Genomic DNA, 21418 nt, shown 5'->3' with positions numbered 1-21418 from the left:
GTAATGGTATAATCTAAAAGCCTCTCATAATGAATGAGGAAAATGAAGACCACAGAGGTTGAATAACTCATACAGTATTACTGTGCTACATTGTGACAGACTAGAATACAGGTTTCTTGACTCCCACATAAGTGTACACCTGTACTGCTTCATTCTTTTTCTTTCTTTTTTTTCATTTTTTTTTTTTTGGTTTAAATTTGTTTGATATTTTATTTTTCTCTCATTACTGTAAAAACAGTTTTTAGCATTTTTTTTTAAACCTTTGAGTTCCACATTCTCTCCCTTTTTCCCCCTCTACTACCCCTTCCATAGAGAAGACAAGCAATTTTATATAGGTTATATGTGTGTGTGTGTGTGTATATACATATATATATACATATATATGTATACATATATATGTATACATATATAAGTATATGTAGTCATGCAAAACATTTCTGTAATAGCCATGATATGAGAGAAAGCATAGACAAAAAAAGCCAATCCTCATGAAACATGAAGAAATTTAAAAAAAATTATGCTTCAATCCATATTAAGACACCATCAGTTCTTTCTCTGAGGATAGATAATATTTTTCATCGTAAGTCTTTCAGAGTTGTCTTGTATCATTGCATTGCTGAGAACAGATGATTCACATTCACATTCACAGCTGATCATCTTACAATATTGCTCATGCTTTGTAGACAGTTCATTTCACTTTGTATCAGTTTATATGAGTCTTTCCAGGTTTTTCTGACAGCATTCTGCTCATCACTTCTTATAGCACAATAGTGTTCCATCATAATCACATGCCACAATTTGTTCAGCCACTCCCCAATGGATGGGCATACCCTCAATTTCCAATTTTTTGTCATCAGAAAAGAACTGCTATAGATATTTTTTTTACATACAGGTCCTTTTCATTTTGATTTTTATTTCTTTTAGTATACAGACCTAGTAATGATATTGCTGGCTCAAAGGGTATGCATGGTTTTATAGCCCTTTGGGCATAGTTCTAAATTGCTCTATAGAATGGTTAAATCAGTTCACAACTCCACCAACAGTGCATCAATGTTTCATTCTCCCCAGAACTCCTCCAGTACTTGTCATTTTTCTTTTTTATCCTATTAGCCAATCAACAGGTTTGAGGTAGTTCCTTAAAATTGTTTTAATTTACATTTCTCCAATCAATAGTGAGTTAGAGCATTTTTTATATGACTATCAACAGCTCTGATTACATCATCTGAAAAACTGTTCATGTCTTTTGATCATTTATCAGTTGGAGGATGGTTAATTTTATAAATTTGACTCCATTTTCTATATGTTTGAGAAATGAGACCCTTATCAGAGAAATTTGCTTTAAATTTTTTTCACAGTTAACAGCTAATTGTATTTCCCCCAATCCTATTTCTCTCCCTGTTTATTCTATTCTCTCTTTCCTTTCATCCTGTCCTCCCCAAAGCGTTTTACTTGTGAGTACCTCCTCCCCTATTCTGTTCTCTCCTCTATCAACCCCGCCTTATCTTTTCCCCTTCTCCTTTTCTTTACCCTTTCCTGTAGGGCAAGATAGATTTCAATACCCAATTGAGTGTGTATGTTATTCTATCTTTGAGTCAATTCTCATGAGAGTAAGGTTCACTTACTCCCGCTTACCTCCTCCATTGTAAAATCTTTTTTTTTTGACTCTGCAATGAAAGATAATTTACCCTAGTCTACCTTTCCCTTTCCCTTTCTCCTAGTATTTCTCTCTCATACCTTAATTTTAGATATCATCCATTCATATTCAATGAACACCTGTTCCCTCTATGTGTACATGTATACGTATGTGTACATGCACATATATGCGTACACGTGTATATATGCATGCATGTACATGTGTGTATATGCACACACATGCACCTATATATCATGCATGTATCTGTATATATGCATGTATTATGTATGTATACACACATGTGTTTTTATATATATAATATATATACACATGTACACATATATACATATATACATACTCCTAACTGCCCTAATAATGAGAAGGTTCTTATGAGTTACAAATATTATCTTACCATGTAGTTATGTAAACAGTTTAACATTATTAAGTCCCTTGTTTGGTGATGAAAAATGAGTACATATATCCAAAAACAATTATACAGTAGCCTGCTAGCAATGATGAGGTTACTTCTATATAGATAATTAAGCAATAAGAATTTATTTAGTGCCTATTAAGTTTCAGGCACAGTGCTAGGCTTTTAATGGAGGTGGAGGGAGATTTATGATGCTCCCTAACTGGGTCTCATTACAATTTCTTGTCAAGATCTTCTAGTCTCAAATTTAAGGAAAATTACTCTGGCAGCAGTGTATATGATGTATGTGGGTAGAGATTTTTCACAGGAAGACACAAATGAAACAGTCCCTGCTTTCAAGGAGCTTATATTCTAAGAGGAAGAAAATAGGTATGTATGCAGTTACATATAAAAAACATACAAAGCAGGTACAAGGGAACCTTGGGGAGGGAGAAGAGACACTGTCAACTAGGGGACCAGAAAAGGCATTGTTCAGAAGGGAATACTGGAACTGAGTTTTTAAGGAAGCTAGAGATTCCAAAGTATGGAAATAAGGAAGGAGAATAGTTCAGGCCTGAGAAATACCCAGAGTGAAAGTTATGGAGATAGGAAATGGAATTGTGTGTGGAGAACCACAAGAAGTACATTATGGCCTGAACCATAGAGTGGGAAAATTAATGCAGAATAAAACAGGAAGAGTAGGATGTGGGTAGTGAAGAGTTTTAAATGCTGAACAGAAAAATTTATATTTGATCCTAGAGGTAATAGGAAGCCGCTGTAAAGTATTAAGTAGGGGTATGTGTCATATGATCAGGTCTGAACTTTAGGAAGATCATTTTGGCAGCTCTATGGAAGAAAGTTTGGAGTTTGGAAGAATCTTGAGACTGGGGATCAATTTTTAGGCTATTGCAATAATTCAGGCAAATGGTAATGGACTCTGAACTAGAGTGGTAGTTATGTGAGTAGGGAGATAGGGACAGATATAAGGTCAAGAGAAAAAGAAACAAATCCAATTGTAAAGGGTGACTAGTAGAAATGGAAGAGGGGGAGTGTCTTTCGCAGGTTTCTAGGAATGACTTTGATAACATCTTCTGCAGTACAATGTGGAAAAGTAAGCAAAATCTGTTTAAGTAGACACACTTGTCACGTATGTATTTTACTGAGTGTTTATTATTACAGAGAATAGAAATAGTGCAGACAATGTCATCTTCCATAAATATCAAGACCAACATTTCTTTGTCACCTTGACTAAACCAACCATTTCAGTGGGTCGAATCTATTAATAACAGCAACAATAATAATTAACATTTATATAATGCTTACTCTGTGTGTCAGGCACTATATTAATCTAGTTGTCAATACTTATATCGTTACAACATCAAAACTTTCCTTAAGAAAAATAATGTGATGGGTTTAAAAAATATATGATGTCCATCAAAAAGACCTTTTGGATAATTGGGAATGAAATTTGGCAGAATAATTTGCATTCTCTCATTCCGTCCCATAATGACCCAAAGGTTATATCTTGAAGATAAGTGTACAAGTTCCAGGCTAAAAGTTGTGGCTGTGGAATAGGGTGAAATCAGTTGCCCCAAAAAGTTGTTTGTATACATTCAGAACACTGATTTGTTAGAACTAAGTTCATAATTGGTTTTTTAAAAGGAGAACGATAAAAAAAAAAGTGGTGTACAATTGAAACGATTTACCTCTCAGATGTTTCAAGAATTAGTTGGTGATGAAAATAGGGCATTGACATCACACATGATATCAGGATTGACTAACACAGTTTTATCCAGAAGTTTAACCCATATAAATTCATTGCTGTGACGAACAGGTCAAAAGATCCCAGAAAGCTTCTTGGACAGCAAACATACCACTTGCTTAACAAACAGGGAGATGACTGCCAAAGGCAATACCAGGTTAAAATGTAAACTCACTTGTAAATATTTTTTGAAGAAGGATGATGGATGATTATGAAGAATATTGTCTCATGAAGCAGAGAAAATCAGTGGATAGTAAAAGCAGCTTAAAGGAAATTTGGCAACATATCCAACTAAACAAAGCTATCCAAAGCACAATAAACAGAAGAAAAACAGATAAGGTTTGGAAAGCTCATCATAATAAACTACTTTTTATAATGATGGAACCACAACACTTGGTCCTAAATTGGTGTCATGAACCTAGATATTCTTATAAAGAATGCAAAAAAAGCATCATGGAAAAATAAAGAAGAGGGAAAAAAATCCAGATTAGACCAGGAGATTTTATAGAGAAGATCTATGCTAATGTCAATACAATTATGAAGTCATTTAAGGGCAAAGTATTTAAAGGAGAAGGCACCAAAAAGGTAGGGAAGAAAAAGTCTTAAATTTTCTTAATACTGAAAAAGGTGAACAAGAAAACACAAAAACCTACTTACTTATATGCCTACTATCTTTCCTACTTAAAATTTTTTAGAAAGTCATGCGTAGATAAATGGAGAGCATCTTACATGAAAAATTTAATTGAGAATAAACAGGCTTCCCCAACTTATATACAAAAATGGAATATATCATTATCATTTCAAAACTAACTGAAAGATGGAAAAAAAGGTTTTATTACATCATGTTTTTTGTTGTTGAATTGTTTCAACTGTGTCTAACCTTTCCTGAGCATATTTAGGGTTTTCTTGGCAAAAATACTGGCACAGTTTGCCATTTCCTTCTCCAACTCATTGTAGAGATGAGGAACCTGAGGCAAACAAGGTTAAGTGACTTGTCCAGGGTCACATAGCTAATAAGTGTCTGAGGCCATATTTGAACTCAGGAAGATGAGTCTTCCTGACTCCAGGTCTGGCTGTCTATCCACTATTCCACCTAGCTGCCTACATAATGTTTACTGTTTGAGAAAGTATTCAATTTGGCAGAAAAAATATTCTCTTACAACAAGATGCCTCCCATCTGTACATTAAAATCATTCAAGTAACTTGAAAGACAAAATGACAGGAAGAAAAAAAGCTAAGCCCCGTTCAATGATCTTCTGATCATAAATATCAAACAAAGCATCAAACAGTGATGGTGGACATTTAGTAGAGAGTTCAAGTTGAGGAGGGATTCCTTGTAGAACACAAAATACTTTAGATACTCCTGCTTGTGGATGATGTCGTGATGATTGCTTCGATCTCTAGAACATTATAGAACCTCCTGGAAAAGATTTGTAATCACTCAAAGGAGATTGGTTTGACCCTCTACACAGGAAATATGAAGTGACTGAAAAAGAGCCTAGTGTCCATATTATGACATACAAATCCATATATGTCTCAGATGATGAATTGAGCACATGGTAAATTGTAAGATCATCTAATGACCTAAACTTTTCTACAAAAATAAGACCAGTTTTAAAAATAATAACATGCTACTGGTACTGTCATATAAAAGCAAGACAAGATGTACACCAGTCTCTAAAGAAATAAAAATGAATTTCAAGCAAGGGGTAATGAAGAGAAATCTGGTAGATGTGAGGAGGTTAAAACATATTATAAAGAAGAACTAAGGAAAACAGGAGTAAGAGATGTAATCAAGGGTTATATGATTGGAAAAAGAAGGTGGGCTAGTCCTATGGCAATGGAAAGGGATGACAGGTAAACAGACAAGGTATTCTACTGGTACATTCATTGTGTCAGGAATCATTAAGGAAGGACCCCTGAATATAAGATGGACCTTAGGAAGCTAAATAGAACAGTGGACAGAGTGTTGGACCTGGAGTCAAGAAAACCTGAATTCAAATCTGCCCTTAAACACTTACCAGCTTTATGGCCCTGGGCAAGTTACTATACCTCTGTCAGTCTTAGTTTCCTTAACTGTAAACTGAGATAATTATAGTATCTATGTATTAGTATTGTTATGAGGATGAGATGAGGTAATATTTGTAAAGTACTTAGCACAGTGCCTGAAACAGAATAGGTGCTTAAAAAATGTTTGTTCCCTTGGGCAAACTTATGGAAAGACACTGGCAAGAGTAGCACAGGGCAAACATTGATGGTTTTTGATCTGCAACACTGGAGGGTGAAAAGATCTGGGAAGAAGAAATGTGGCTGAAGGCTTTTGCCTAAGGAAGATTTGCATGGAATAAAGAGTCATGGATTTGACTTACATTCCCTCAGACTTACGTAATTTTCAGAAGAAATAAATGCTGCTTACCTCCCTCTAGGCCATTTTCTATTCAAGTTATAACATTTTCATTCATGACAGAAGCCATGTTTGTCCCTATCTGAAATCTTGATATATTGATTTCCGTATCCCAATTCAAATAATTTTACACTTCACCAACTTCTTGGTCCTCTCCTTGGCAACTGCTCACTCCTGGCTAGGAAACAAAAGTCTATTTAACTATACATACTATAAAAGAATTATAATTACCATCCTGAGTTTGCAGTCTTGGGATCAGATATAGGAAGGACAGAGAAATAAAAGAAAAAAAAGGAAACTAATTTCCTTTCTCTTTCCTGATAATAGGTTTGACCTTTTATGAAGTTTTGAAATAAATGGTTTGTCTTGAGCACACATCTGCCTCTGCTTCTGCAGTCTTCACCTTTCTCTACTGCTCTTATCCCTAAGCCTACCATATTTCCCCAATCTCCTCATGCTTTACTCTTTCGACTATGATCTATCAACCACACTCACTATCCCATAAGATGATCAATGTTCCAAAATTACCTACATTCTCTCCCTCATGAAAAAAAGTCTAATTTGTTAATAAGTCTCTGTTAGATGTTAGAAGAAAAGAATTCTGAATGAACCAATTTAGACTAAAATGTGGCTAGTAACATATGGGAATCACATTGCTAGGTTAGGCCACCTAACCAGTAGTTAGTAGGTTAGGCCTACCAAACCTGAGAAGTATTTGTACTAAACCCCAAATAATTTTTTACTTGATTTGATTTAAAGCCCTGTAAACAAAATCAAAAGAGACCACATGACCTCAGGGTCAGGAAGACCTGAGTTCAAGTCTTACCTGTGACATATGGACTGTGGAAATCACTGCCCCAAGCAATTCTCTAAAATTATGTTACTAAATAAGTGCTGATCTTCTCTGATGGAGACAGTTTCTCACTGGGAGTTTCCTAAACTGATGAAATAAAAGGTCTAGTTAAAAAAAACAAAACACCACCAAAATAAATCACACAATGATTAAAAAACAGATAACTTAGTAACATAACCACAGCTATTTACATTTGAAAAGATTAATCTTGTACCCAAATGAATAATTTATTTAGTGGATGCAAAGCAATATTAAAAAAAAGGCAAATCAATTTCTGGAAGTGGAGTTTGGGACTTAAGATATTTTGGATACAATCCTTACCCTGAGAGAAATTTGTCCACCTATGGTGAGCTACTGTTCAGTGTTCTTTTTTTTAAATTTCCCATATATATATATATACATATATATATATATATATGTATATATATATATATATACACACATATATATTATATAGAGTATATAGCATGTTGGTACATAGTTGTTTGCATGTTATCTCTTTCATTAGACTAGTAGCTCCATGAGAGTAGGGACTCTTTCTCACCTTTCTTTTTATATACAGTACTTAGAACAGTGCTTGCAGGTACTTAATATGTGATTGTTGGCTTGAGTTGTTGTTGACTTTTATAGCTTCTTTGATTTATTTTCTTCAACAGATACAGATCTTCTTAAAGTCCAAAGCTTTCCTCCTACAACAATTCCCATGGCAGTAGAATCAGGGATTTGGTAGATGCAGATACAGTAAATTCAATTCAATCCAATTCAAGTCACGGTTATTAAAAGCAGAATACATTCAGATTACAATGTCTCTCTTCTCCTTTCATAATTTATCTTATCTTTGAATTCCTGGTGCCTACAATTGTTCTTGATAAACAGTAGACATGAATAAATGTTGATTGATCCCTAGAACCCTCTATTGGAACAGCTTTTGAGAATTCAAGAAAACTCTCACACTACAAAAGAAAGATACACAAGTATTGCTATGGTAGAGGATATATCCAGGGACACACACACACACACACACACACACACACACACGTACACACAATTATTCTAATACTGAATTTGTTCTTATGAAACAGCTTGACCATATGAAAGGGTCAGATTGACACTTTTCAGCTCAATCATTAGCTTCTGGGAAAAAAATTGTTTGTTTTACAATTTATACATTTCCACACGATTTACTCTCAAAAGCAGTGGCCATTTTTATACTAAATGTTCATTATCCTTTCAAATACAAGAAAGCATTAGCAGTGGATCCCAGATGACTACTAACCCACTGCACCCTTCTTCTTTGTTAGACTATGGAAAACATCTGTCTTATTCTATTGCTCTCCTGATTTGTTGAGTTAGTAACACTCAACCCTAACTCATAAAGACTGTTCTTGGAACCATGAAAGACTCAAAAGAATGAAGAAATGAAGGAGGTTAAGCAATTTCTCTCCTCTGACAAAAGGCCTAATATCCAGATACATATGTGTCCCAAGATCCATATCCATAGGATTATAAATTCTTCAACGGTACGTAATGAATTCACCTTGCTTATCCCCAATCTCCCATGACTTAGCACAAAAGAGGTATATAGGCGGAGCCAAGATGGCGGAGTAGAAAGACGCACATACACATAGCTCTGAACCCACAACCCATAGAACAGCTACAGGGAAGTAACTCACAGAGAATTCTGCACCCAGAGGCCATGGAATATTGGAGCGAGGGAGATTTCTGTTCCGGAGAGACCTGCAAACCTCTCGCAGGGGGTCCTTTGCGCTGTGGACTGGGCGCCGGGACTGGGAGCTGAGTGCAGCCCTGCCGCGGCCGCGGCACCAAGAGGAAAAGATCCAAGCAGGCTTCGGGGACGGGATCTCCAGCGGCCACGCGGGTCCCTCCACCCACAGAGGGACCTGCAAACCTCTCGCAAAAGGTCCATCACGCTGCAGATGCGGAGCCCAGCCCAGCCCAGACCTGCTGCAGCCATGGCACCAAGAGAAACAGACCGGAGCAGGCTTCAGGGACGGGATCTCCAGCGGCCGCACAAGTCCCTCCGCCCACAGGTGATGGGGGTCGGTGAGAGAGTCTCTTTGGTGGGTCGAGAGGGGAGTGGGGTGCCCCCATAATTCAGGCCCCCCCAGGAGGTAGAAGCTGAGAGGCAGCTGCAGACCAGGGCTCCCCAAGCGGGCGGGAGCCTGGATCCATTGTGGAAGGTCTGTGCATAAACCCCCTGAGGGAACTGAGCCTGAGAGGTGGCCCTGCCCCGACCTGACCACCTGAACTTAATTCTCACACTGAATAGCAGCCCTGCCCCCACCAAAAGCTCTAAGGCTGGAAGCAGCATTTGAATCTCAGTCCCCAAACGCTGGCTGGGAGGATCAGGAGGCAAGGTGGGTGTGAGGAGAATATTCAGAGGTCAAGTCACTGGCTGGAAAAATTCCCAGAAAAGGGAAAAGAAATAAGACTATTGAAGGCTACTTTCTTGGAGAACAGGCATTTCCTCCCTTCCTTTCTGATCAGGAAGAACAATGCTTACCATCAGGCAAAGACACAGAAATCAAGGCTTCTGTGTCCCAGCCCACCCAATGGGCTCAGGCCATGAAAGAGCTCAAAAAGAATTTTGAAAATCAAGTTAGAGAGGTAGAGGAAAAGCTGGGAAGAGAAATGAGAGAGATGAAAGAAAAGCATGAAAAGCAGATCAGCTCCCTGCTAAAGGAGACCCAAAAAAATGTTGAAGAAATTAACACCTTGAAAACTAGCCTAACTCAATTGGCAAAAGAGGTTCAAAAAGCCAATGAGGAGAAGAATGCTTTCAAAAGCAGAATTAGCCAAATGGAAAAGGAGATTCAAAAGCTCACTGAAGAAAATAGTTCTTCCAAAACTAAAATGGCACAGATGGAGGCTAAGGACTTTGTAAGAAAGCATGATATCACAATATAAAACCAAAAGAATGGAAAAATGGAAGATAATGTGAAATATCTCACTGGAAAAACAACTGACCTGGAAAACAGATTCAGGAGAGACAATTTAAAAGTTTTGGGACTACCTGAAAGCCATGATCAAAAGAAGAGCCTAGACATCATCTTCCATGAAATTATCAAGGAAAACTGCCCTGAGATTCTAGAACCAGAGGGCAAAATAAATATTCAAGGAATCCACAGAACAATGCCTGAAAGAGATCCAAAAAGAGAAACTCCTAGGAACATTGTGGCCAAATTCCAGAGTTCTCAGGTCAAGGAGAAAATATTGCAAGCAGCTAGAAAGAAACAATTCAAGTATTGTGGAAATACAATCAGGATAACACAAGATCTAGCAGCCTCTACATTAAGGGATCGAAGGACATGGAATAGGACATTCCAGAAGTTAAAGGAACTAGGACTAAAACCAAGAATCACCTACCCAGCAAAACTGAGTATAATACTTCAGGGGAAAAAATGGTCTTTCAATGAAATAGAGGATTTTCAAGCATTCTTGATGAAAAGACTAGAGCTGAAAAGAAAATTTGACTTTCAAACACAAGAATGAAGAGAACCATGAAAAGGTGAACAGCAAAGAGAAGTCATAAGGGACTTACTAAAGTTGAACTGTTTACATTCCTACATGGAAAGACAACATTTGTAACTCTTGAAACATTTCAGTATCTGGGTACTGGGTGGGATTACACACACACACATGCACACACGCACACATACATAGAGACAGAGTGCACAGAGTGAATTGAAGAGGATGGGGTCATATCTTAAAAAAAAAATGAAATCAAGCAGTGAGAGAGAAATATATTGGGAGGAGAAAGGGAGAAACTGAATGGGGCAAATTATCTCTCATAAAAGAGGCAAGCAAAAGACTCATTAGTGGAGGGATAAAGAGGGGAGGTGAGAGAAAAACATGAAGTCTACTCTCATCACATTCCACTAAAGAAAAGAATAAAATGCCCACTCATTTTGGTATGAAAACCTATCTCACAATACAAGAAAGTGGGGGATAAGGGGATAAGCAGGGTGGGGGGGATGATAGAAGGGAGGGCATGGGGAGGAGAATGCAATTCGAGGTCGACACTCATGGGGAGGGATAGAATCAAAAGAGAATAGAAGTAATGGGGGACAGGATAGGATAGAGGGAAATATAGTTAGTCCTATACAACACAACTATTATGGAAGTCATTTGCAAAACTACACAGATTTGGCCTATATTGAATTGCTTGCCTTCCAAAGGGAAGGGGTGGGGAGGGAGGGAGGTAAAGAAGTTGGAACTCAAAGTGTTAGGATCAACTGTCAAGTAATGTTCTTGCCACTAGGAAATAAGAAATACAGGTAAAGGGGTATAGAAAGCTATCTGGCCCTACAGGACAAAAGAGAAGACAGAGACAAGGGCAGAGAGGGATGATAGAAGAGAGAGCAGATTGGTGATAGGGGCAATTAGAATGCTTGGTGTTTGGGGGGGGGGGACAAAAGGGGAGAAAATTTGTAACCCAAAATTTTGTGAAAATGAATGTTAAAAGTTAAATAAATAAATTTAATTATTAAAAAAAAATAGGTATATAATTACAAAGTCCCACGTAAATACAAGACACTGATTCATTTTTTTCAGTCATTCATTCATTCACTTACTATTTGCCTGATACTAATCTGGGAACTGAGGATACAAAACTCCTCAAAAGGGCTATTCTATTTATATATAAAGAAAATCCATTGGTGACATATGGGGGATTAACATGCTGTAGGGTCAGAGAGGTTGTTACTAGCCTAAGGTTATACAGATACTTACAAAGCAGGAATCAAAACTCACTCTTTCAGTCTAATTACAATATTCTTTCTACTGTATCAGGGTCCCTCTCAGTTCTGGAAATATTGAAGCCATACAAGAAAAATGAACACCTTATGTTTGGGAATGGAAATGATGAAATAAAAATTATTGAGAAAACTGAAATGTATACAAAACTTCAGAAATTTTTTTGGTATCCTTTAGAGAGCTAAAAGCATTTTGCTGGCTTGGGAACTCAAATATGTGTTTATAAACTTAATGGTTCTTCTGGCAAGGCTATGCTTTGTATGGGGGGTTAAGTTGCATAAGACACTGGATGTTATATTTGGTTTCAACTCTGGAAGAGAAAAAAAAAACTATTGAAGTTCTAGAAATGGAAGGCAGAGTCTTCCACTACAGCTTTGGGGAAGAATAGGAATGAGAGATGAAGAGAATGAGGCTGGCAGAGGTCATAATTGCTGCAGCAGATGGAGGACACTGACTGTAATTCTTATAGTAGATAGAGCAGTTCCTTTTTCCTCAGTTTAAGAAGAGGATCCAACAAAGGTGGATTGAATAATATCTCCTTGGGAAAACAAAATAAAAACCGCTGGAAAAAGAGTGAATCTACTGCACTTTCTGCTTCTCTTATTTTATTAAGCTGAAAATAGGTGGTGGGGTTCATTCCTAAATGTTTCTTTGGTATTTTTACATTTGACTTACTGGTTACTTACATTTAAAAACATTTTTTTTTTTACTAGACAAAAATAAGATCACTTTAATTGCATTCTGAGTTTGTGTTTGTGATTCAGAGAGTATGATAAAGTCCTACCTTCACTCCCAACCCCAATTTGTGGGTAATTGATTATACTATATTCAAATAGCTAGGAGACCATCCTCCAGACTTGACAATCAACAATTTGGAACATTTTATATATTTTAATTTCAATCTGTATTTTTTAGTTGGGCCTCAAAGGTTAGACTGAACTTGATTAAAACATCACGAAGTCATGTAACCTCTCCTTTCAGACAGATTACATTTCACCAGTGGCCTTTGGACTTCATTAGAATCCCTGAGGTAAAGGGGTGGGGGGGAACAGACACAAATACAAACACAGACACTAAGACAGAGAGACACAGAGACAGAGAGAGGGATAAAGGGAAAAGGGGGGAGGAGAATAAAGGCTTCAAGAGAGTCACACACTATGTCCAAAGGGCTATAAAACCATGTATAATCTTTAAAAAAGGCAAAGTACCTATATGTGCAAAAACATTAATAGTAGCTCTTTTCTGGTGGCAAAGAAATGGAAATTGAGGAGATGCTCATCAATTGAGGAATGGCTGAAAAAGCTGAGGTGTGTGATTGTGATGGAATACAATTGTGCTATAGGAAATGATGAGCAGGATGCTCGCAGAAAAGTCTGGAGAGACTTGCATGAGGTGATACAAAGTGAAATGTATTGTGTACAAGGTAATAGCAATATTGTACAATGGTTAGCTGTGAATGGCTTGGCTATTCCCAGCAGCACAATGATCCAAGACAACTCTGAAGGACTTATGATGAAAAATACTCTCCATCCCTAGAGAAAGAACTGATGGTGTCTGAATACAGATTGAACCATATTTTTAAAAATTTTATTTTTGGTCTCTGTTTTCTTTCACAACGTGACTATTATAGAAATGTTTTGCATGACTACACTTTCAGTATAACCTATACTGAATCTCTTTCCTTCTTAATGAGGGTTGGGGGTGGGGAGAGAGGAAGGGAGAGAATTTGGAACTCAAAGTTTTAAAGACAAATGTTAAAAATTGTTTTTACATATAACTGGGGAAAATAAAATGCTAAATGAAAAAAAATAAAGAGAAAGTCTCAATTTGAGCAAGCCCTACTGGTGGATACCCAGTGGTCAATTCCATACACTTTCTCCAAAGGGAATGGAGATAACAAATTCATCCAAACTTCCCTCCCTGGTGACCTTTGCTGGGCAATATCTGTAACTTGCTTTGTTCACAAAATTATCATAGTTTGCATGTTAAATTTAAAAGTATAGTTTAAACTTATATGCACCTTTTTTTTTTGGCAGCCTTTCAATGGATGTCAGGGTCACAGAGCAAAGAAAAAAATTAAACTTCAACTCTAAAACCTTTACATAAAGGAAGGGAAAAACAAATTCTTGAGCATGTACTATGTGCCAGGCATTGTGCTAAGCATTTTATCAATATTTCACTAGATCCTCACAACAAACTTGGGGGGTGGGTAGGTGCTATTATTATACATTTTACTGTTGAGGAAACAGAGGCAGAGTGATTTTCCCAGGTTCAATACAGCTAGTAAGTACTTAACAACAGATTTGAAATTGTCCTCCCAACTCCAAACCCAGCACTCCCTTGTAATGGGAGTTAAAAAGATTGTTTACCCCTTTTAAGGTTGCTTTCCTTAGAAAAGCAGATCTAAGACCCTATGCAGTAGACCCTCCTGTGTATGCCGGGGTGCTTGCTGTTGCACCCCTCCACTGTGCCAACTCCCTCTTTCTGTTACTTAGGTTTCTCTCTGTCTGGAAACTTCTGAGAATATTGGATAGCAAGCAATATGTGTCTAATCTCTAAAGAAATAAATGGATGTTATTCCCCTTCTCATTTAACAATGGTAGTGTGGTGAACACTAAAAAGTTAGGTTTTCACAAAATGTTGTAGTTTCAAGGTGGTACGAGGTAATAAGCAATACTGACCAATCAGCTCTCAGGGGAAGAAGCTAGACTAACTCAAAGTTCTTGATAAAGGGGGCCAGGCTTGAAACTAACCTAAACTGGCTTGGGTCAATGACTGGGAGAAAACTTTTCTTCATTGCATTTGCTTAATTAGCTTCATGACTATTAATTGACCACACCCACATAAAATTAACCATCCATTTTCTAAACATGAGATCTATATTGAAGCATGTTTGGGAGGAGGGAACACACCAAGAACTGTCATGTGAAGGGAGCGTCAGAAAGATGGTAACCCTGAGAAGTCTGGACCAATCCTGATTCTAAGGCAAGGTCAGATCACCCAAACAATATTTAAACTTGTTTTTGCTTCTGTACGGGTGTTCTGTTCTCTATGAACAGCACCCATGTCCTGGCATGTAAATAAACTGTCTTCCCCTGCTCACTCTGTTGTTTTCATGTGAATGGCATATTTCCAACAGGTAATTTTCCCCCACTTATTACATCCAAGCTCCAAATCCATTTTCCTTTCATGCCCAAGGAAGAAATGGCATACTTTGCTGCTTGGTCTTAGTATAAAGAAATTGTAACAATCTGATACTGGCTGTTGTTTTAGTTGCTTTTCAGTCATATCCAACTCCCAGTGACCTCTTTCCCCACCTGAGATTTGGCAAAGAGACTGGAGTAGTCTGCTATTTCCATCTCCAGCTCATTTTACAGATAAGGAAACTGAGGCAAACAGGTGAAGTAATCTGAGTCACACAGCTAGTAATTATCTGAAGTTGGATTTGAACTTGAGTTTTCTTGACTCTAGGTCCATCACTCTAACCGCCTCACCACCTAACTGCTGTTTAGATGTCATCTATTTCAACCTTTTTTTAAAAATAGATATTAGTCAATAGAGGCCCACAGAGATTAAGGGACTTGTCCAAATTACACACATAGCTAGGGATGGAACTGAAGTACCTTTTTATAGGTAAACATTTGGGAAATTAAAAGAAAGTTGTATTTGAATTTGACTAGAAAACATATGTGACCCTTTAGAATGGCACTGGATGGAAGGATCTTTGCTTATCTAAATCATTTCCCATTCCTGTTCTGTTCAGCAGTGTTTTCAATATCTGTTACAAAGCAACAATAGAATATTATACACTTGAACTACAACAGACAAAAGTCACAGGAAGTTGCTAATAATTCCACAACTGTAGAGTTTTGTTTAGAGGAAGAACACAAACTCTACGCAATGAGTTTCTAATAGAGTGATGGCAGGTAAAGTATGATCTTTTGCTGTTTTTGTTTTAGTATAATCAAGTACCTCTGATGGAATCTTGCCTTTATCAACCAGGAGTCTTTACTAGGAGTAAGGTATAGAAATGCAAGTTTCTTTAACTAGAAAAATTTTATGTATTGTTAATTATTTTAATTTGATTAAAGAAAATCTTTCCCACTCATTAATGGGCCTGGAAAGATTTGTAGAAAGGCCCACACCTTTTGTTAAATTTTTAATGAGGCACTGGTTCTCAAGGGTTGTCATGCTTTCTTGCTCTAAAAAAATGTACAAATACTCTGAGGGTGAGGTTTTACTTTGGGGCTTACTGACTGGAAGTATTTGGCCAGATGAGACTCTGGGAAGCCATGAAAGAGTCCCCCCCATCCCTGCCTTTGAAAACCCAGATGTTTGTGCTTCCCTCTCTAATAATTCTGGTCATACAGTTGGATCTGTCTGTTGATCTATGATGTATGTATTGCTTATGTCAGACATTTGGAAGCATGTCTGTTGACCTTTGATTTCTCTGTATTTTCTCTGAAGTTGAGGGTGCTGACTTTTCCCTCTGAACTAAGTGAATGATACATGAGCTTGATTAAAAGTGATTGTTGACCCTTCAAAAGTTGCCTTTCCTTTTATAAATGCAGATCTAAGAACCTGTGATAGCAGGCCCCCCTCTGTATGTCAAGGTCCTTGATTTTACAAATAGATAAATCTCATATGCTATATTTAGACATGAAATGATTAGGTTATTTGCCTAGAACAGTTTACTCAGTTAAATAGCTACAGCTAGTCTTATAGAATTAAATTGTGTTATTGGGTCTGGCATATAAAAATGACAATGTTGATTCACTGAATTCTTAGAAACTGGTTTCATAAAGCATAAAATATTCTTAGATAATTCACCAACTCATGATGCTTCAAAAGACTCATTAAACAAGTAAACCTATTTTAAGAAAAATCACTTCACTGTTTAAAATTGTGCCTTCAGCAAAAAACAGTGTGTGCCAGTCTTATTTCTACCCTAAAGTAAGGGCTGCCTAACAATTTTCCTACTAATGTTTCTGATATTACTCCAAAAATAAAAGCTGAAGCTCACTCAGAAGAAAATGAAGAGGGTACATTGTGGGTGTGACTAAGCTACTAGGCTGCTTATATGCTATCAACGAAAAATTGCACAGGAGAAGCAGCTTAAAGAAAATCACTTGTATAATGATGTATAACGAGAAAAGAAGTGGACTGGTTATATAGTAAAAGCAAGGGGTAACAGACGAACAAGCCCTCAGGTTCCAAGTGTCAGTATCAAGATATGAAGATTAGAGTCCTCAGTAAATTGAGCGGATTGGAGGATTTATGGGAGGATATGAACAACATTCATATATAATGGAAGGACACGAATGGATGAAACTGCAATATTAAAGAGCTTATCTAAATCCAAGAAATCATTGATCCATATCAATGTAACTTTCTAATTAGATGAAACAAGAATATGGAACTATAAATGAGGGAAAGTCTCTAAGTCTTTCTACAGAAGACAATGGACACCGTGGATCCACCATGAAAAAAATATATAAATTCATATGAATCAAGATTTATAGAATGGTACGTACTTTTTTGGTTCACCTCTCAGTCCTATAGACATTTGTAATCTCCCAGAGTGGTCCGTCACTTTTTTATTTTTTCTCTCTATCTCCTACCTGTACTTCCCACCAAAAGTTCCTAGGAAAATGGCATCAGGTGGGACAAATTGGGGGTCAAAGATATATGCATGAGCATGCATGCCTGCACACACACACACACACACACACACATACACACACACACACACACACACACACAAACTAAGCTCTGGGGGTGAGAGGGAAGAAAGGGCCTAGATAAGTATGAAACTCAGAAGTTACAAATTAATTAGAAAATATATGTTAAATGATGTTATAGAATAAATATCTCAATTGTGTGGTTTTTGTTTTAATGAATAAGATTTTCATTACAGACCAAGGGCTTCTTGATTCAATGGATTCTTTACCCTGTTGTTATTTCACCTGCAGTTTTAGTTTGTCTGGAAGGCAGGATCTACATTTAAAACACCACCATATACTTTTGCAGTATCCCGTAGGTCAAAGTTCTACAAAACAGCAGGTGTCAGTAAATTTGTTGAATAGAATTTTTTCAAAAATGGCTATGTCTCCCTCTTCCTATTTGCTACTAGATGGACCATTACATACAGTTGTGGTTAGTCTACTTTTCAAATTGATCAAATAAAGCTGCTTCCCTCATTCTCAAAATGAAGGTATTGAATTAGATGATCTGTAAGATCTCTTATAGCATTAAGTCCTATGACCTTCCTATAGGTTAACTATCTAATATGAGGCTCTATCCTGGAGCCTCTCATGGGAAGGAGTGGGCTAAGTTTCTTTTAGACAGTATCAGGTTAAAATGGTTTAAAGAGAAAGGAATTGAAGCAGAGGTCTCAAATCTGAATGGGGCAATAAGTCTGGAGAGAACTGGGCAAAGGGAGGAAGAGTTTGGTCAGAAGCTGATGATTTTTAGGGAATCATGGAAAGTCTGAGAAAATTTTAGTGCAAGAACAATGGACAATTCTGGGAAGGTAGTGGATAGAAAGAACTGGAGCCGACTATTGTAGGACTGGGGCACTGAAGAAGGAAAAGGTGACACATCATGAAATATTTTATCTGCTTTGTGTTTTCGGTTTCTTCAGACCACGTCTCCTGTTTGCATGTAAAAGGGTGGTTATAAAACAGAGCAGAATTAGAGTTGAGAAAACAGAGACCTTTCTGTTGTTAACTCTCTCTTCTCTTCATCTCAAAACCCTTTGACACAATCCTGTTCTACTGTCTTCTCACTGACTTCAGTCTTTTATAAAATGGCCCATCTCCTTGCTAAGACCAACTTCTCTACATTAACTATTGAATACATCCATTCTCATCTTCTCTAAAAGACTGCCCAGTTCAATTATCTCATCTCTATTTGAATTTTAATCTCTCATTTTATTTTTTTCTTACTGCCTATAATCTTGTGAAAATCCCCCCATCCTTAAAACAATTACTAGATTCTACCATATCTGCTAACTATTACTCTGTATCTCTCCTCTTTAGTCAAAATTCCTAGGAAAAATCTATTGCCACCAATTCTCTGCTCATTTGTTTCTGTCTGTTGTAATCTGGTTTCTAATCTTAGCAGTCAACTGAAACCACTCTACTCAAGGTTTCTAATGATGTCTTAATGGCTAAATCTTATGATCTTCTAAAATTCTAATTTTTATTTTTCTCTTTGCTACATATAACACTGTTTTCTAAACTCGCTTCCTTGATACCCTTTTCCCTTTGGATTTATATGGCATTATTTTCTTGGTTATACTTTGTCTCATCACTCTTTGGACTTTTTTTTTTTTGCTAGATCATTATTCATATTGCACCCATAACTATGGTTATCCCACCAAATCTCTATCTTGACTCCTCTTGTTTTCTCTAGATTCTCACTTGAGTGTACTCCCATTGGCTTAATTATCATCTTGAGGTTGGTGACTCTAAGATACAGAGATATCTTTCTTATCTACTTATAATTGCTGTATCTACATATAACAGACATTTATAGCTATATCTACAGATAACCTACATATATTATACTTCTATCTATATAATCTACACATAGATATAGATAATGACATGTATTCAGCTTTGGTCTCTTTCCTCCACTCTAGTCCCTTATTACCAACTTTCTATTAGACATTTCAAATACAATGTCTCACCAGCATTTCAGACACAACATATCTAAAATAGAATTCCTTGTTGCTCCCCTGAAATCCATTCCACTTTTGAACTTCTCTATTTCTATCATGGGCATCACCATCCTACCATTCTCCTAGGTATTAGGTTTCTTCAGATTGATTATGACAGTGTCAACTAGACTGAAGAAAGTACAGGACCAAAAGGGACAAATTCAACCCAAGCAAAATGCTAGAGGGGACTGATCTTAGCATAAAATCACAAATGAAGAATGGAAACTGAAGACATGAAAAAACATCAGAAAATATTGAACACAATTAAGAAGTTTGGAGGTTAACAAAAGTCCAAAATGCAAACCCAGAAAATGAGAGAAACTCTACAATTACAAACAGAGCTTTGGGGGAGGAGAGCCACAAGGATATAAGGAACAGAGAGAAGAAACAAAGCAAGACATTAAAAATTAAGTGAAGAACTAAATGGGAATTTGGTAAGAAAAAATGAAAGAATAGATAACTTAGACTGTAAGGGGGGAATTTACATAGCAGATTCTCTGAACAATAAAATTCAATGATTCCATGAGACAATTAGAAATGCTAAAGCAAAGCTAAAATATTGGGGAAAGATTATGTATGTAAGATATCTGTTCTCAAATACAATTGACTTGCAAAACAATTTGCGACTTGCAAAAGGCTGAGGAAAGATAATTTAAACAATAATTTTCTCTGAAAACTGTGACCAAAGAAAAAACCTGAACACTGTATTCCTTTTCTTTTTTTAAACTATAGTACACTTCACAAATTTTCATGCCATCTTTGTGCAGGAGCAATGCTACTCCTCTTTGTATTGTTCCAGTTTTAGTATATGTGTTGCTGAAGTGAGTTCCTGGACATTATATTTTAATAAACCATTTTTTTCAAAAATCTGTATGGATCTATTAGAACCACAGGGCAAAGGGAAAATGGAAAGAAATCACCCATCACCTCCTGAAAGAAAACTTAAACTGAAGACAATCAGGAAGGTCATAGCCAAAATATAATCCCTCCAACTCAAAGAAAAAATCCTTCCAAAATTCAGAAAATCATTAAAGGAACAAGGAAGTATAGTCATAATCACACAATCCTTGGCAACAAATTCAATAAGAGAAGAGAATATGTAACCTAATAGTCAAAAAAGTTTACTACTGAGAATAATATATACTCAATAAATATATTGGATATAAACCTAGTAAGAGAAAATGGATCATTAATAGAATAGAGCTGCTATAAATATTTTTTGTACAAATAGGTCCTTTTCCACTTTGGGGCTTTGATGTTTTTGGGATATAGCTATTCTTAGCAATTCAATGATCCAAGACGATGCCAAAGGACTAACGATGAAGCATACTATCTACCTTCACTGATATTGTTTGAATACGGACTGACGTATGCTATTTTAACTCTCTTTCCTTCATTCTTTTTCTTTTATTCAAGTCTTCTTGTACAAAATGACTGATGTAGAAATGTTTGACATGACTGCACATGTATAACCTATATCTGATAACTCACCAGCTCACGGAGAGGGAAGAGGAAGCAGGGATAGAATTTGGAACTCAAAACAAAACAAAAAAATTTAAAATTGTTTTAATGTATAATAGGGAAAAATAAAAATATATAAAATTAAATTTAAAAAAAAGAAAAAATTGAATAGAGGATTTTCAAGCATTTCTAGTAAAAAAAAAACCTGAGCTGAACAGACACTGAAATGGTAAATATATTTAAACCAGTATGAAGGGGCTAAATCATAACAGAATGTATATGTTTGAATGAGAAAGAAGATATGTGTCCCTTCAGAACTCTAATATTTTCAAGGGTGACAGAGGGAAGCTTGGTGGTTGTTTTCTGTTTTGAGATGGTTTTAAGTGAGGAAAGAAAA

General features: G+C 36.6%; 1 non-coding gene across 1 annotated transcript; it reads right to left on the bottom strand.

Moving 5' to 3' along the window:
- Positions 1–20282: 20282 nt before the first annotated feature.
- On the bottom strand, positions 20283–20389 carry LOC140530552 (U6 spliceosomal RNA). Its single transcript, XR_011975988.1, has one exon. It is a non-coding gene; the product is annotated as a U6 spliceosomal RNA (small nuclear RNA).
- Positions 20390–21418: the final 1029 nt, after the last annotated feature.

Source organism: Notamacropus eugenii, chromosome 2 (assembly GCF_028372415.1).
Source record: "Notamacropus eugenii isolate mMacEug1 chromosome 2, mMacEug1.pri_v2, whole genome shotgun sequence".
In the NCBI taxonomy this organism is placed as follows: Eukaryota; Metazoa; Chordata; class Mammalia; order Diprotodontia; family Macropodidae; genus Notamacropus; species Notamacropus eugenii.
Note: the sequence above shows the minus strand (reverse complement) of the source record. Positions and strands in the feature narration are given on the sequence as shown.